The following is a 16,095-nucleotide window of genomic DNA, read 5'->3' as shown; positions in this document are numbered from 1 at the left end:
ATATTGTCCAGAATTTCACTAAACAAAATAATAGGAATTCAACAATGCTTGTTATATTGACTAACACTGTCTTCAAATTACTTGTTTAGATTACCAGACATAAACATACAAAATTGGTTTTTAAGAAAAGTTATATGCAATTTAAAAGGAGAAGAAAAATTTAAGCATTAAGTGTTCCTTTCAATAGAACAGCAGAAATCAGTAGTACAATTATCCAAGCTATCCTGTATCTCTATATGTCTAGTATTTTCCCTTCCTTCTTTCTTTCTTTTGTCCTTTGTCTCATCTTTCCTTTGAGCAAATTCTTTCCCTTTCACATTATCTATTGTACCTTTAAGATTTTATTTACCTTTCCAAGTTCTTACACTAGCGAGACAATATGACGTTTGCACACGTGGGTCTGATTTATTTCACTTATGAGTATGGTCTCTAGTTGCATCCATTTACCTATAAAAGCCTCAAATTTATCTTTTTTAAATACCTGAGTAACACTCCATTGTGTAAAAATACCATTCTCTTTTCCACCCATTCCTCAGTTGATGGGCATTTGAGTTGTTCCCAAGATTTAGCTATGACAAATTGCACTGCTATAAACATGGGTGCACATATATCACTGTTGTGCGATGTTTTCAATTTTCTGGAAAAATACCCAGAGTGACAATCGCTGGCTTGAATGGGACCACCAATTGCAAATTTTTGAGGAATCTCCACACAGATGTCCATAGTGGTTGCACCAGTCTGAACTCCCACTATCAGAGCAAAAGAGTTCCTTTTTCCCCACATAGGCCCTCCAGCATTTGTTAGTGACTGACTTCTTGATGATAGCCATTTTTCCTGGGGTTAAACAGCATCTTAGTGCTGTTTTAATTTGCATTTCTTAGATGACCTATGATGTTGAACGCTTTTTCATATATTTATTTGCAACTTGTATTTCTTCATCTGAGAAGTGTATATTCATCTCACATGCCCATTTTTTGCTTAGGTCTTCTTGCCAATATTTAAATCTCTTCCAAAACATCTTTGAGGGGCTGGGGAGATGGCTCAGTGGAATAACCGCTTCCCTGGCAAGCACAAGGACCTGAGTTCAATCCCCGGTTCCACCAAAAAAAAAAAAAAAAAAAAAAAAATCTTTGATATATTTATCCCCTTTCTGCTTGAACACTCCTAGTAACAGAGAATTTTACATCAACTGAGGATATCCTTTCTTTAAAATCTTTTCTTCACTGGGTTAATATCTACCTCCTTCAGACATTTACCCATCCACAGTATGACCAGTCTTTTCAGTTGCCAGTGACAACTGTTGACTTCAGAATCCTGCTCTTGCCAGGCAGGCACTTATTCTACTGAGCTATCTCCCCAATCTCAGTTGTTGACTTTTAAAACATACATCTGATATAATTTTGTAGGATGATATTTAGCTCTGAAAAGAGAGTATCTATGTCTAAGAACATGGATAGGTACTTACGAGGAACAGCTCTAAGAAAGTATCTGGTAAGGTTTTATTTTTATATGAAGGACCAAAAATGATTATAAAGCTATATTATGTTCATAAAACTGATACAAAATGAATTTTCATGAGTCTAAGGATTTTTAAAGCCCATTTGAAAGTCTTAAAAGGTGAAAAAAATGTTTTCAAAATAGTTCACAACAGTTTGCCATTTGTCATTACAAGAAAATTTCAATTTATACTTACATTTCCTATGTCTAAGAAATATGCTTTCCTCTCCCCACACCCATATCTCAGATATTTCACACAGTGTTCTGTTTCTGAGAGGAAACCAAAAGGCATTTTATACCCAAAAAATGGTGCATTATCAAAAATTAACTTCAGACTAATGCATTAATTTCAACACTTCTGATATTATTGATTAGCCATCTGCCAACCAAGAATTTAGGAAAAATCTAAACCTATATATTCAGCTTCAAACTTCTGTGGATATAACAATTATTCTGAATGCACAGTTGTTCTTTACAATATAATGTATATATTTTTACTAGTTTTAAACTTAATACTATTAAGCTTTATTGCTTCTTAGTTGTGGTCTGCCATAATACGTTGAACAAATCAGTCCTTTTTACTATTTTCATCTCTTCATCTTTCAAGATTGTTCACTCTTAATATTTCTTGTCTTCCCTGATATAATCTCTCTTTGGAACATTTTTCCATTTCCCTGTACCCTACATTTTTCCTTTACCTAATCTAGAATATGTCTTGATTTTTTTTCTTGAAGAATAGTGTCACATGGAAATCTAATTCTACTGTCTGGGTCTTCTGGCTCCCTCACTCCAAGGTATGGAAGAGTTTGAATCAGTTGTTGGAAATTAGTTCAACTACTGTTTGACGGACTTAACTCCTAGCCACAGTCACAGAGGAATGGAATTCACAATTCTCCCCAAACTGTACAGAGCTTTTCCTACTTGATCTGAGAAAGACGAGTAATCTGACTAATTTAGAAGGAACACTAGAACTTTTTTTTTCTTTTCTTTTCTTATTTTTTGGAAGAATAAAGAAGTGTGTGTGTGTGTGTGTGTGTGTGTGTGTGTGTGTGACAGAGAGAAAAAGAGAGAGATGAGAGACAGAGAGAGAGAGAGAGAGAGAGAGAGAGAGAGAGAGAGAGAGAGAGAGACCTTACAGGTGCCAGCCATTATTTTTAACTCGATTGTATCTTGCCATATCATGCTATCATGTTTGGATCTCCCAAATCAAGGTGGTTTCACAGGGTGCACTAAATTGGTGTTTCTCTCTCTCTCTCTCTCTCTCTCTCTCTCTCTCTCTTTCTCTCTCTCTCTCTCTCTCGTACTGGGGACTGAACTCAGGACTTTGTGCTTGCCTGAAAAGTGCTCATTCTACTGAACTATCTCTCTGGACCCTCACATCTTCTCTTATATCCATTTAAATTACTTCCCCTACTCTTCTTTACTTCACATCACACACCCTCTAACCCAGTGATGGAAAAACTTTTAGAGACCCAGAATTAAAACTGTAACCCCACACCCATTTATTTATTGCAAAGTGATAACACTGCAATTAAGCATGAATACTGACATTTTAATTTAGAGCAAATACTCGTTTGTCTTAAAAAATATAATAATGGAGCTTTCAGTCATCCAAAAGCCCAATGCAGCACTGATGCCATAGGTTTGCCACCACCATGATTCTAAACTCTCTTCTCCCTTTTATTTTCTTGTATATTAATATGACCATTAAAATTTACCTTTTCTTTTTCTGTTTTAGAGTATGTGGCGTGGCACATGTGTGCATGTAACTGCATAGGACTGTTAATCAGTTTTTTTTTCTATAGTGTTTTGCACTGACCTGTTAGGATCCAATGACACAGGGGCAACACTTGAAGCCACAGGCACAGGCAAGGACTTCCTGCACAGAACTCCAATGACACAGGAAATAACATTAAGAATCAACAAGTGAGGCCACATCAAATTAAAAAGCTTCACAGCCTGGAAAACAATCAACAGAGCGAAAAGAAGACCTACAGAATGGAAAAAAAAATTGTCAGCTATGCCTCTAATGGAGGATTAATATGTAAAGAACTCACCCCTAAAAAACAAATGACTCAATGAAAAAATGAGTGAACAACTGAATATAGACTTCTCGAAGTACAACTAGCCTATAAAAACATAAAATATTTTCAGCATCTTTAGTCATTCGGGAATTACCAGTTGGAACAGTTCTAAGATTCTACTGCCATTATCAAGAACACAAAATCAACAAATTGTGGACAGGGTATAAAGAAAAAGCAAACTTTCTACACTGATGATTGAAATGTAAACAAGTACACTGTGGATAGCAGAATGGCAATCCCTCAAAAAATTAAAAGTAGAAAATCCATTTGACTCAGCTGTGCCTCTCTGGATGGACTTCCAAAAAAAGTTAGGGATATCATATTACCGTGATATACGCATGCTTATGGCAGCACAGTTCACGATAGCTAAGCTCGGGAAGCAGCCCAGATGTCCACCAGCAGATGAATGGATTTTAAAAAATGGTGTATACACACATGTACTATTTTTCAGCCATACGGCAAAATGAAATCATGCTATTTTTACAAAATGGGTGAAACTTGACATCACAATATTGAAAAACTAGCTAAAACACAGAAAGCTCAATATTGCATGTTTTCTCTTATATGAGAAACATAGAATACAAATAAATAAAAGTCTAAAATAAATGAGAGATGGCAGGAAGCAAAAGGCAGAGGGAGTGAGGAAGAGGATCCAGGCAACAGGGAAGACTGAGGATGTCAAAGTATAGAAAATCATGAAGAGGTTTATATGCTACATACATGTGCAGATTCTCCACAATGAACATAAACACTGTTATTTTTTATGATTACTAATAAAAAGCCAAGTTCCATCACAGTATCTTCTGTAATTCCTTCCTTTCAGAGGAGCGCCCCCTCTGAACAGTCAGTCCAGTGGCTCTTGACACCCTCTTCATGAGGGCTTTTCAATGGGCTTGCTTAATGTTATGTCCTCCCAGCTTGATTCTGCATCCTCAGATGGGTCTCTTGGCTCACAGTACGTTCATTCTAAAATGTCTATTCTCAAGCTTTCTTGTCCCTCCTTTGCCACTTCTCAGCACATCAGGCATTTTCACTCTGTTCTGCAGTGGCCTCTGCTTTCTTCAGACTGCTAGGACTCTCCCTTTCTGTGGTGCTCCTGTGACACAAACTGCTTGTTAGAGTGGTGAGCTTGACAATACACTCCAAAGCAGTGTGCTTGCCCTTATCTACATTAGTATTCTATATCAGCTGATTTAAATCTTCCTTTCCAAAATCCATTCCTAAGTGTATTCCAGTTCTCGCTGCCTCATACTTGCAAATTCCTAGAAATCATTTAATATCAAATCCTTTTCTCCTATTTCTATGTCCAAGTCATCCTTAACATTGTTATGTTTTGAATTAGCTTGAAAAATTAGCCTGAGAATCAAGAGGACAAGTGGCTCTCATTCCGAGAGGAGTCCTTGCTGCCTTACGAGGAGGCCCTGACAGGTGCCAGCTCTTCATAACGAAGCATGGCTGACCTCTGGGGCCTTGGAGATGTCAGAGGAATTGTCAAGCCAAAGCCGCCTCCTAGACCTGAAAGGGTACATGTATTTTCAAGCGAGGTACAGACCTTGACATGGCAATCCTGCCTTAGTCCTCAATCATTTTCAGCATGATTATAGCAAATATTTTCTTGAGCTTGGTCATCTGCATTTTTTTTCTCTGTCACTGCATTTTCTACCTTGAAAAATGCTCCAGGATCACTCCCAATGAAATTTTTAGTAATTAGGCCACTAGTTTATGCTGTAAGTAGAGCCCTACAGTCAGGACACTGCCATCTGAAATACAGACCCGTCACCCATGGGGTGGTGTGTTATCCTCACCCCAGATCCCAGCTCGCTAACTGCTTTAGTGGGTTACTTTTAGCAACACTGTGCCAACTGAGCTCTCCAGGATGCTGGTCTGGAGACAATTAGGCATACAAAAGATTTAAAGGCAAGAAAGAGCTGTCAGTGGAAAAGAAACCTGAATCTGTGCAGGAGATCTGACAGGGAGATCTGGTACAAAATTGCTTATAAGGGTAACCCACGTGGGGAATAAATAGTCTGTCCATCCATCATAGTTCGATTTATCATAGGTAAAGACATCCTGAGAACATGATCTTGACTCTGCTACTGAGATAGCAGTCAAATAATTAACAGCAGAAGCTGACTACTCATCATACGCACTAAGGTGCATTTCACTGCTTGTTGCTCTCCCCTAAGAACTCCTCAGACATAGCTCTTAACTGTCCTCCTGTGCAGACTAAGTTTGGACTCCCTGAGAGAGTGACCTGATGTCTCAGAATAATGACATCACTAAAATAACCTCTGCTGAAGGTCAAATCTGTCTAAAATAAAAATGTAATTCTTGTCCATTCTGGCCCCCTATTACATGTACCTGTGACAGGTATTTTTCTTTAATAGTGTACTGATTGTTTTTCAAAAACTTTATTTCATGAAGGTGCTTGCAAATTGATTTTCCCATAGTCCTTGATGCTTCTTTTGCAGCAAATGTCATCTGAGTTAATCTTTTATCTTATATGTTGCTATGACCATCCCTCAGATAAAGTATAATACATTTTCTTCATGCCTCTCCATTATTTTTGCAGTAAGTCAATATAATCTGAGGTGAAGCATGCCTTGCTCAGCACTTATTGATCTGTTCATTTGCTCATTGTTTACATCAAAACACCACTTGTCAGTTCTGGCCTTATTACAATTATTTTTGCGTATGGGAAATGACAGCTTCAAAGCACAAATATGAGTCAATTTCCAAGGTGAGTCACTCTCAAGAAGTGATACAAAATGATCACCCCCACTTCCCCTCTCTAGGCATAGCTGATTGATAGTTTTTATTTTCCGGCTAAAAAAGCAAAAGGTATACATCTATCCTAACAAGACAACACTTTCTCCAGGATGAGAAAAGCATAGTTTAATCTGCATCACAGTACATGAGTACACGATACATGTTCAATAAATGGTAATCATTATTAATATTGGTTCGAACAATTGCAAACATACTCTGGCAGCTAGCAGGAATCAATTTTGGCAAGGTGGGAATATGAAGTGATAAAATAAGGCAATTTAGAGAAACTCTTCCAATTCTTATAGAAATAAAAGTTAATTGGTGTTTCAGATTTCTCACTATGTAGACAACAAAGTTTTATTTATTACTGATCTTGGCTTCTATTACGGATTTTGGTTTCTAGGGTGTCTACACTTTCTGTTTGTTTTAGAAGGATCTCACAGCCATGTTAACTCTATAAAGTCATGAAAACATTACTTTACTGACACTTTTATGAACTTACTATTTTTTTAACTTTTGCTTTTAATATCTATTTTTATTTTTTGGACAGGAATTTAATCTCTAATTCTGTCAGGCACCCTACTGACCAGGAGTGCATTAACCGCATTCCAGATGCTAGACAACTTTGCTTCTCATGTTCCTTTTAATAAAAATGTCCTTCACTTTTTGCCTTGTAGATGAAAGTTTTATTAAGCCATTTCTGGGCTCAGTTCAAAACCTACTTTGTTCCTGGACCTCTCCCATACAAGGACCACCTATGAGTATCTCTTATCTGCTGCACTCTTTTATTATTTCACATGTTTTGACACTTTAAAGAGAATTGCTTTTTATGTCACTTCCATTCATTGAACCACTGCTACAGTGCAGCACTGGGAGCAGCTGCAGCCCAGCCCATGAAGCTCACAGAATTCGTGTGATCTTCAACAAATCCCTGTGACTCTCTGAGCCTTGCTTTAAAAATTCTGAAGTTTTTTCCAACCATAAAATTCTTTAATTTTATGAGTTGAGTTTTATTTCTCAACCTGGTATTGCATGATACGTGATTTTAAATATCCTCTTAAGACCTATCAAATATATAGGAGGATAATAAATGCATCCTGCATGTATGAATGAATGAATTAATTAATTACTCTAAGTCAATGTAAAGAGCCCTTTCTGCTCCTCGCCTCAGCCCAGGAAGTTTATATTTGCAATCCCATTGAAAAGTTATTGGAATTTAACAAATTAATTTCCATCTACCACTTCTGGTGCATATTTAAAGTTATGGGGATCCTAGGGGTTCTAAGTCCAGAGATAATGATGGCTATCCTGAACAAAGGCCTCTATCCAGGGCCAAACCCAGGTTTATTTAATTCAAGAAGAAAGGAGTGGCTTGAGGATGAGTGACCATGAGAATGGAGGGAAGTAGAAGAATGCTAGGAGCTGGGCTGAGTGGGAGGCCTGCAATCACTTGTGCAATATGCAGAGAAGCATATGCAGAAAGGGTAATCTGCATAACACAGCTGAAATAGTATCTAATGTTTTGGGGTTGGTCCTTCAACTCTAATGTGTAATCTTTTGATCCCTGGGGTCACAACCTCTGTCTCAAGGCTCAATCCAACCTGCTGGTGTGGAGTACTGGATCTTCATCCCACCTGGTCCTGGCTCACACAAAGAAACAACAGGTGACCTGTCCGGGGAAACACTGCTTCCCATCTTCAAGACTACAATCAGCACCCTGGAAGGATCAATATACATTGTTTAAAGGTAATTGAAGGGATAAGTAGAAGTTCTAGACATCTCTTTACATATCAATAAATGGAAATAGGGTCAGGCTTGGCCAAAATGTAGACAGTTGCCGCTCCTTCAAGGACAGTCGCCCAGGTGGTCCTCCACAAGTCTACTCTGATTTAGGATGATGCATCATTCAGGTAAAGGGATCATAGGTATAACATACACCAATTTATACCATTGAGAGCCTCAGCTACTCTTTACTTATCTTTAAAAGTAATTCACTAACTTCCAAGAAAACTTACAGGAGTTTTTCTAGAGGAGATGGTCCCTCTTAAATGCACACACTGCATACAAATCTGACAGTTTTGTTTGATAGGTCATAATGTTTTAAGTAACAGTGGCTGGAAATATTTTCTTTTTCATACTTGTTTGTCAAATTATCATAAAGGTAAATTCTGTTTACTGTGTTCCAAATCATTATATAAGCGAAAGTAGCACAGCGCATGCAGGCATATGTGGAGAAAAACTGTGGAAAATAGTTGAAAAAGACAGAAGCAACCCCATATTTCTAAATAGTGTTAAAACTTTCTGCTCTTTTTAAATTTATCTATGAAGGTAAATGTGAGTGTAGCTCAGGAGAGGGAACACACTTTAAGTCTGACTGAAACCTAGAAGCGTAGGATGCTTGCTCTCATTCTAGGAGGACAGAAGTGGGCAGCTTCATGGGCAGGGAGGAGGAGGCACCTGCATGAAGGACCCACAGTAGCCCCACCTGCACTGCCACAGGCCGGCCCTGCAGCAGAAAGTGGCTGAGGTGTCCCTGGGGGCAGGGTAATTTGTTTGAATGATTCTGCCGGCAGGCAAATCAGGGACCCCTTTTGGTTGAGGGCTAGGCATAATGGAGCTGGTTCCAGCGTACAGGGACTCAGCCAGATGGGAAGCTTTCTGGCTGGATGGGCATCTGTCTCATGAGAAAAGAAAACTTGCTTTTTTATTTTTAATTTTTTTAAAGAGGGTACAAAACAGTATTAAAACAGATAAAGTTACAAGTGATGCAGAATTTCACTTAACAAAGTAACATGAATTTCACAGTATTTGTTGTAGTACATAGTGTTGTCGTCCAACCAGTTATTCTTATTACTAGATATATTCATGCAGAATTGGAAGAAGAAAAAGAAAAAGAAGGAATATGTAAGAAATTAAGAAGACAAAAATACAAACAATTGAAAAAGGAGACAAAATAAATTAAGCATTATCTTCTCTGAAAGGAAAGAGTTCCTGAGTTGAAGAGAATGACAGGAAAGGAAGGGGAAAGAGATATAGCTTTGTAGATAAGCAGGATGGTTTGGACAACTGTGATGTGCATTCTGCTGGTCTATATGGAAAGGATCAGGGAGCTCACTTTTAGACTTTGCAGCCTTGAAAGTTCCAAAGCTGTTAAGGCAGCATTTGAAATCATAGTTTTTACATTGCACTTGCTCAATATGAGACAAGATACAAGGTTAGACATTTCTAATTTTTTATGTATTTAGTACAAAGTGTATAGGCTCTCACTACATAGATCTGACTCATAGTGATCCACCTTCTAAGAGCTGGGATTACAGGCGCATGCCACCACACCCAGTTTCAGTCATCATCTCAGCAGGCCCTAGGAGTGGGGCCCGCATGGCCTGTGGTACCAGAGAATTGAATCCTGGTCCCTGCACCTGCCTAAGCAGGCTCTTTAGTCCACTGAGCTATCTGGTCAGCCCAACATTTCTAATTTTTAAAAGTTTACCATCAATTAGTCCTCGGTACAGCATTTTATATAGGTGCTAGACCACTCACAGACATATGCAAGGGAGAATAGGCAAGCAGGATGAATGACACCTGAAATTCATTGAATGTTCCATATCAAAAGCTATATAGTAAAACTCTTTAAGTAATTTTATTAATTTATGGGGCAATGAAGTTTATACAATTATTTATACTGAATATTAACATATAATCTAGGAAAGAATAAATAGAGAAGGAATAAGAGGCAAGACAGTATAAGGAAGGAGAAGAAGAATGCCTTAGGATAAGATAAAAAGGAAGAGAAATAATGGGCTCAAACTGATGGTTGTCTGGGGGAGTTACGGCAGATGAGATAGTGGTAAAAGGAGGAAGCAACACATGTTACCAAGTGCATGTTAAAGACAGGGCCATCCACCCCAGCTGAAGCCCTTATGTAATATTTCCTATCTATGTACATCTACAGCATGCAATTTTTTTCAAATACTGACTTACCTGTATGTTGGAGACCTTTCCATGTGCACATGCACAAGCTTCTGCCAGAGATCATGAACGATGCACAGGACAGGTCATCAACATGGTGTCCCAATTCTAGGGTTTGGGAAATTCCTTTATGCTTTGATGTTTGTTCAATAAAGAGTCTGTGTGTTATACTGGCATGTAGTCGTGACAGCACTGTCACTGTGCAGCTGAGGCACCTCTTCAACTGTATAATTTTTGAAGTTTTCTAGTTAAAAAAAAAATCCTGAACTTAACCCAAATCATTTTAATGAGTGAAAAATAATTACATGTAAATAGAACAACTCCACAAGAATAAGGAATACAAATATGTTCTGTCATCACCATGTTCTGAGCTCTTGGAAAGGCCTCTCTTCCTTGCTGCCACTGCCTCCTCATATGTATGACCCAGAGAGCCTTTTAATGAAGAAATTATTAAAATACGCATTACAAATGCAACTAAAACAAGCAAGAGTTTGAAAATTGCAATTAATATTAGGGAAAAAGTTAATAATCTACAAATGTAACTTGAATAAGCCCACCAGCGCGGTAGAATAAACTCATGTCCTCACTTTCACCTGTAAGTAACCTATATGCTACAAGCATCAAGTTTTCCCTCAGGAATTTCATTTGCCTTTCAATAATCACAGGGGAAATTCCTTCAGACAGATACTGGCTGTGTCCCTGTCAACAGTAGACAGGACCAGGGACAAATCCTAACAATTATGCTGCACCTGTAAAACATCCCCACATTCTTCTAGGAAATAAATCATTTCACGCTCATCCGTTTTTATTATAATGTGGGCATTACTACTTATTCTCTAGGACATGAATTATAGCCACACTTTCTCCCAAATGCTCACAATGTCTTATTTATCAGTTCCCAAAGCAAGGAGAGCTGCTAAACTGTTAAGGATATTCTGGAAATGCTTTTGGATGTGAGGATCAGGAGGCTGTGAGCTTGGAGGCACAGAGCAGGGAAGGCCTTGCATAAATGAATATAATCAGTAAAGCTTTGCTTAAAGGATCAATCACGTTGACTCATGAAGATGAGAAATTTTCAGCACCTCCTGGTTTCGACCTAAGTATCTTAAAGGAAAAGTTCCTCATAAATTCAAGTCAAGTAGCCCTATAAATCTGAATGAAGCAGATGGAAAGGTAACAGAGTTCCATGTGTGTGTGCACACGCACACAAGCATGCACGTGAGCCAAAATTCATCTTGCAAGATGAGGGTTTACATAAGTAACTGTATCAAAGCTTTACCTTTTAGAAGGAAGCACTGAACTGAATTGAAGATTTGTTCTTAAAATATGACTTTGTAAAAGGACATTTATTTTAGTTTAGAATTATAGATTCTCCCCCACACGGAAGAAGCTGTTCCTCCTTCCCACCAGGGAGCACAGATCCTATCAGATTCCAGTTTTCCACCCATTTGTTCTCTCCCCTCTCTTTCTTAGAGATTCTACAGCAGTAGTCAGCCTTTCCCTCCTGCATCCACAGCCCTCTATCCCCCTTCCAATGTTCTAGTGTACCTTATTTCCAATTCTATCTTTAAAACGTACAGATAATGCTTCTATTCACTCCCCCCCCACCCCATCTGTATCTTGCTAACTCTGAGTCACATTGTGTTCTAGTTTGGCTCTGGTAAAGGCTCAGGAACCAGCCTGTGACACTGCTGGGAGGTGATGGGAGCTCTGCATGGTGGTCTAGCAGGAGGAAGTTAGGTCATTGGGTGTGCTGCTGAAGAAAATGGTGGAATTCTATCCCTCCTGGTCCCTCTCTTTGTTTCTTCGTGCCATGAGGTAAACAGGCTTCCTCTGCTCCCTATGATATTCCATGCCTCCACAGGTCCAAAGCAATATGGCCAAGCAACCATAGAATAATCCTCTGAAGTCATGAGCTAAATTAACTTTTCCTCCATTTGAATTTCCTCCATTAGACCTCCAAGTAAATTGTCACAGTGACAGAAAGCTAACATATCCCTCCATCTAAGTTAGTGTCTTAGTTATTTTCTTGTTGCTGGAACAAAATACTCTTCACTTGCAAGTTAAGAGAAGACACGTTTATTTTAGCTCACAGTTTGAAGAAGTTTTGGTGCATAGTTAGCAGAGTCCAAAGCCAAGCAGCCTGGCTGAGAGACAGGGCAGAAGAGCAACAGTCTACGACAGGGCAGACAGCAAGCAGCCAAAAGCAAGCCCTCATTTCCCTTTTTATTCCATTCAGACTGCGAACAATTGGTTGGTGCTACTAACACTCAGGGTTGGTCTTCCCACTGTCCACACCCAGAACCACGCTAAGCTAATCAGTGGGCTAATCCATTTACTGCATCCTGAATCCAATATCACACACTCTTCAGTCAGCCAAGTCCCAATCTCCCTCCTATGAGTACATGAGGCTTTGAGGTCATCTAGATTCAAAGTAAAACAGCTGGAGATCGTTTCCTGAAAGATTTTCTTAGAGATCCAAATTAATATTATTTTAACTCCTCTTTAGCACCAAAATCTTATCTCACATTTTAAGAACTGGGTGTTGAATTAGTTTCCTATGGCTGCTGTAAGAAAGTATCATAAACAAGTGATTTTAGTACAATAAGAACATATTATTTTACCAATCTGAAGGCTAAGAATTTAAAATTAAGGTATCATTAGACCCAAACTCTTTTCTGCCTTGCTTTTTCTTCTTAATAGTTTCTAGCAATCCTTGAAATTCTCTTACTTTTAAATAAATTGTTACAATTTCTATCTTTTTCTTCACATGCTTGTCTTGCATACATCCTTTAAGTCTATTTGTCCAAATTTTTCTTTTTCTTATAAAGACTCCAGTCATTGGATTAGGCCCACTCTAATCCATTCAACCTAATACCTTTATTAACCTACAAAAGCTCCTTTCCCTCTAGGTTCACATTCACAGGTTCTAGAAGGACATAGACTTTGGGCAAATGCTCTTCGACCCAGTAAAGGTTTGTGTACATTTATTTGATTTGTTTCACATGAGCAAGGTTTATGCACACTTGTGGCACACTGTATTTGCTAAATAACTATTTCCTGAGTGAATCTGAGACTATCTCATATAGTCCTGTTGGCTTTGGAAAAAGTAGACATTTTGAAAACATAAGGATGAAATCATTGTAAAAGATATCATTTATCATCATTGATTTGGGGTAGATTTACCTTATGCTTGATATTCTCTGGGCTTATTTTTGTTTCTTTAACCCACTTTTTGAGGCGTAAACAATGATGCTTTCTCCCCAGCACAGCGCATTTGGAATGCATCCCTGGTGCCGCCTGTGCTGAAAGCTCGTCCCTTTTTGTTACTGAAGAAATTTCATCATAAGCAGCATTAGAATGTCCCTGTTGTGAATGAAGAGTGGAAGGTGGGCTGGCTAGGCACTGAAAGCTCGGAAACAGTTTTCCGTTTATCTTATGCTTATTAAATCAGAAGATTTCTGAGGTCATGCCTCTTAATAAAGTTTAATATCATAAAATAAATAAGTATATTTCTTTGTGCAGATGTATCATAATTTATCCACTCACTTGGTGTTGGACATTGACATTGTTTCTCATCTTATTGGCTATTAGAAATAAAGCCACTGTGGCAGAAGCCCTCATGGATATATTATTTGCTTTTGTGTGAATATCTATAAGTGGGATTGCTGCAACATGCAGAATTTATGTTTTACTGTCCAACAGCTCCCTGAGGCAGTTATAACCTTTTATATTCCTCTCAGCAGTGCACGGAGTTCCTGCTGTTCTAGAACTTTGCTTACTCAGTCTTTTTAATTTTAGCTATTAATGCTTATATTTGTGGTGGTTTTAATTTGTATTTTTAATCATTAATGTTACTATCAATCATTTATATACTTTACTGAATTATTTGTTCAAACTTTTGTGTTTTTTATTTTGGGTTATTTGATTTATCAAATTAAAATAACTTCTTACAAGCAAATCAATTTTAAGATATAAGAAAGTATTTTTTCACAAACTCTGGCTTGCCTTTCCCTTTGTTAACTGCTTTCCATAGAATATACATTAATTTTTGTGAAGTTTGATATATTAGTCTTAGTTGTTCACAGTTCGTGTTTTATGTGTATTATCTAAGAATATATCAGGAAGACTTTTTTTCTACACTTTTTTACACTTTTTTTCCCCTGCATTATTTTCTTCTAGAGCTAGTGGTTTTGTTTTTGATTAAATTTACAATCTATTGAATTCATTTTTGCAAACGGAGTCAAGGGAAAATGTGCCCTTTTCTATGTAAATATCTAGTTTTTCCAGCAGTTTGCACTAATGACCTTTTCTTACTGAGTTTCCCTGGTACTCTTGTTAAATTTGCTCACATATTTAACTTCTTAATATTTTTGTATTTTTAAATTTATTTTCCAATTATTTTATTTTATATGAACAATAGTAAAGTTGATTTTACAAACTAACTTTGTATCATACAATTACTTAAATTTATTTATTACTTTTAGTGGCTTTATTGTAGATTTCTTGAAATTTTCCGCATACTTGTACATTATCCTTATAAATTTAACATATTCTTTTTTCTTATTAAATCCATTTTTTTAAATTCTCCTTACAGCACTTTTATTTTCCTTACATTGCCTCGGACACTAATTATAGCATCAAATAGAACAATGAAAGGAAGCATTTTGGCATTTTTTTCAGTTTTAGGAAGAAACTACTTAGTCATTCAGCCTCAGTGATGACCTTTTTTATAAGCTAAGGAAGAGCTCATCTATCAGGTTGAGAAAGATTTGTTCTATTTCCAATTTACTGAGAGTTATTAATAATGTGCAGCTGTTTAATTTATAAAAATGTTTTCTACATTTCTTGATATTATTGTAGGCAGCTGAGTTAGATAGAAATATACAGGCAGTCAGACAGGGATGCGCCCTCAAGGCAACATCGCGGAAGACAAGATGACTTTGCAACTTTGAGAGAGACAGAACCCTGCGGTGGGCCAGATGGATCTCAAGACAAAAGAGTGAACAAATACAGCCACATACCTCCCTAAAAATAGGCAAACAGGACTGATAATCTAAATGAGTCTCTTACCTTAAGGATGCCTGGAAGTCACTAAGCAAGCCCCCTACTGGAAAAGCCCCCATTCTATATTCATGCCTGTTTACCCTGCCCACTTGTTACTTGGGTTGCTTCCCCATTTGGCCTTGGATTTAATCAACTTTATCTGAGCAATTGTGCTTCTAATCTTGTTTGGCCATAGTGTTGTCCCACCTCATGCCCACCTAGTGAGTTCCCATGTTTTCCATCTTCCATGCTTCACCTCATGGTTTTACTCTATAAAATCTCTGGAAAAGAAAGCTTCTGGGGCAGCCTGCATGGGTACCCCTTCAGTCCTTCTCTCAGATGGAAGTTTTCTTTACCCCAATAAGTATATCCTGCTCTTAACCTCCATCATTCCTAAGCTTCATTCTTCAGTTTTAGAGAACATGAACTGGGCCCAGGTATCTTTCAGGTTGGGAGTTTCATAACCTTATATTTATATGATCATGTCATTAATTTTTCTCCTCTTAATAAAGTGAAATATTTATTTATTTTCAGATGTTTAAGTTTCAATCCTGAAGTTGTTATGATGCATTAATCCTACTTATATGCTATGGGATTTGATTTGCTCAGGACTTTTCTGTGGTGGTGCCACAACTCGGGCTTTGGAGAGTTTAGGAGGGCATTCTACCATGGATGCATACCAACCCTGAAAGGCATTCTTCACTAGTTTGTTGTTACTTGGATTTGCAAA

This window comes from Octodon degus, unplaced genomic scaffold (genome assembly GCF_000260255.1).
Source record: "Octodon degus isolate 3935 unplaced genomic scaffold, OctDeg1.0 scaffold00191, whole genome shotgun sequence".
Taxonomy (NCBI): domain Eukaryota; kingdom Metazoa; phylum Chordata; class Mammalia; order Rodentia; family Octodontidae; genus Octodon; species Octodon degus.
This window is presented reverse-complemented; position numbering follows the sequence as displayed.